Here is a 2,500-nt window from a genome sequence, read left to right on the forward strand (position 1 = left end):
GTACTTGTTCGCTATCGGTCTCGTGGCCGTATTCAGTCTTAGGTGGAGTTTACCACCGACTTTGGGCTGCACTCTCAAGCAACCCGACTCTGAGGAGCGCCCCTCCCGGGAGGCAAGCGCGGAGGTCGCACGGGCCTGGCACCCTCTCCGGGCCGTGGCCCCGTTCAAGAGGGACTTGGACTCTCCGGCGCCCCTCGGGAAATTGGACGCTCCCAAACGCCACAGCGCTCGGCGCCCCGCGGGGGGCGCGAGCTTTGGCCCTGGAGTCGATCCCTGTTCGCTCGCCGTTACTAAGGGAATCCTGGTTAGTTTCTTTTCCTCCGCTTATTAATATGCTTAAATTCAGCGGGTGGTCTCACCTGCTCTGAGGTCGGCCCAAATGATATAGTTGCCCGTGGAGAGGGAGTAATAACCGAGCCCCCACCGATCCGCAGGCGAACGCCGTCAAAAAATAACGAAGCGTCTCACCTCGACCGGCGGGGACGGGTCTCGCCCAATCTCCCGCAGAGCCCCCTATCAATCCGGGCGACGATCCATCCCAGCGAGGGATGCTCGTCGCCCCAGTACGCAAACGTTTCCGTTCGCGAACTGAATTGCCGGCCCTCAGCCAGGCGTAGCCCGGGAACAAAATCCGAGGGCTGCAATGTGCGTTCGAAACGTCGATGTTCATGTGTCCTGCAGTTCACAATTCGACGCGCAGTTAGCTGCGTTCTTCATCGATCCACGAGCCGAGTGATCCACCGTTTAGAATTTCTTTCTTTCATTTCATTTTATGTAAAAAATTCGTTTCATCGAAACATACAAACTGGGAATTTTTTCCCTTCTTTGCGAGCGAGTTGGGCGTGTGTCTTTTAAAGCCGGCTTTTGAAAGCCGGGCACCCGACTGCTCGCCTTCTTTGTCCCTTTTTCTCTTCACCAATTCGTTCCAAAGCTACGATTTTATAATCGAAAGCTGTAATGATCCTTCCGCAGGTTCACCTACGGAAACCTTGTTACGACTTTTACTTCCTCTAAATGATCAAGTTTGGCCATCTTTCCAGCAACATCGGCGCCACCGGTGTTGAGGCGGCGAGCGCCGCGCACCAGTCCGAAGGCCTCACTAAATCATTCAATCGGTAGTAGCGACGGGCGGTGTGTACAAAGGGCAGGGACGTAATCAACGCGAGCTTATGACTCGCGCTTACTGGGAATTCCTCGTTCATGGGAAACAATTGCAAGCCCCAATCCCTAGCACGAAGGAGGTTCAGCGGGTTACCCGGGCCTTTCGGCCAGGGAGGACACGCTGATTCCTTCAGTGTAGCGCGCGTGCGGCCCAGAACATCTAAGGGCATCACAGACCTGTTATTGCTCAATCTCGTGCGGCTAGGAGCCGCCTGTCCCTCTAAGAAGATAGCTACGTCGGAAGCATAATAGATTCCGACGCCTAGTTAGCAGGCCAGAGTCTCGTTCGTTATCGGAATTAACCAGACAAATCGCTCCACCAACTAAGAACGGCCATGCACCACCACCCACCGAATCAAGAAAGAGCTCTTATTCTGTCAATCCTACCGGTGTCTGGGCCTGGTGAGGTTTCCCGTGTTGAGTCAAATTAAGCCGCAGGCTCCACTCCTGGTGGTGCCCTTCCGTCAATTCCTTTAAGTTTGAGCTTTGCAACCATACTTCCCCCGGAACCCAAGAGCTTTGGTTTCCCGGAAGCTGCCCGCCGAGTCATAGAAGGAACTTCGGCGGATGGCTAGCTGGCATCGTTTATGGTTAGAACTAGGGCGGTATCTGATCGCCTTCGAACCTCTAACTTTCGTTCTTGATCAACGAAAACGTTCTTGGCAAATGCTTTCGCATCGGTTCGTCTTGCGACGATCCAAGAATTTCACCTCTAACGTCGCAATACGAATGCCCCCGTCCGTCCCTATTAATCATTACCTCGAGTTCTGAAAACCAACAAAATGGAACCGAGGTCCTATTCCATTATTCCATGCACACAGTATTCAGGCGACCAACGGCCTGCTTTGAGCACTCTAATTTGTTCAAAGTAAACGTGCCGGCCCACCAAGGCACTCGGTGAAGAGGACCAAAGAAGGATAACGGAGCCTCGCGGACCCCACCGGCAGGACGTCCGGACCGGCCAGTTGAGCACCGACAAGCGGCGAACCGACCGTCCGAGACACACCTCCGACTACGAGCTTTTTAACCGCAACAACTTTAATATACGCTATTGGAGCTGGAATTACCGCGGCTGCTGGCACCAGACTTGCCCTCCAATAGATCCTCGTTAAAGGATTTAAAGTGTTCTCATTCCGATTACGGGGCCTCGGATGAGTCCCGTATCGTTATTTTTCGTCACTACCTCCCCGTTCCGGGAGTGGGTAATTTGCGCGCCTGCTGCCTTCCTTGGATGTGGTAGCCGTTTCTCAGGCTCCCTCTCCGGGATCGAACCCTGATTCCCCGTCACCCGTTACAACCATGGTAGGCGCAGAACCTACCATCGAAAGTTGATAAGGCA

The 2,500-nt window shown here is 54.0% G+C and overlaps 3 non-coding genes across 3 annotated transcripts in view; all 3 read right to left on the reverse strand.

The window, feature by feature from the left end:
• Positions 1 to 373, reverse strand: part of LOC139697339 (large subunit ribosomal RNA) — a 4,115-nt gene extending 3,742 nt beyond the window's left edge. The window contains exon 1 of the ribosomal RNA XR_011702765.1: positions 1 to 373. This exon is cut by the window's left edge and continues 3,742 nt beyond it. This is a non-coding gene — a ribosomal RNA (large subunit ribosomal RNA).
• A 224-nt stretch (positions 374 to 597) lies between these two features.
• LOC139697349 (5.8S ribosomal RNA) lies at positions 598 to 752 on the reverse strand. Its single transcript, XR_011702774.1, has one exon. It is a non-coding gene; the product is annotated as a 5.8S ribosomal RNA (ribosomal RNA).
• A 203-nt stretch (positions 753 to 955) lies between these two features.
• The window catches only part of LOC139697333 (small subunit ribosomal RNA), a 1,865-nt gene continuing 320 nt past the window's right edge, over positions 956 to 2,500 (reverse strand). The window contains exon 1 of the ribosomal RNA XR_011702759.1: positions 956 to 2,500. This exon is cut by the window's right edge and continues 320 nt beyond it. This is a non-coding gene — a ribosomal RNA (small subunit ribosomal RNA).

Source organism: Hetaerina americana, unplaced genomic scaffold, assembly GCF_022747635.1.
Source record: "Hetaerina americana unplaced genomic scaffold, ioHetAmer1.1.p SCAF_721, whole genome shotgun sequence".
In the NCBI taxonomy this organism is placed as follows: domain Eukaryota; kingdom Metazoa; phylum Arthropoda; class Insecta; order Odonata; family Calopterygidae; genus Hetaerina; species Hetaerina americana.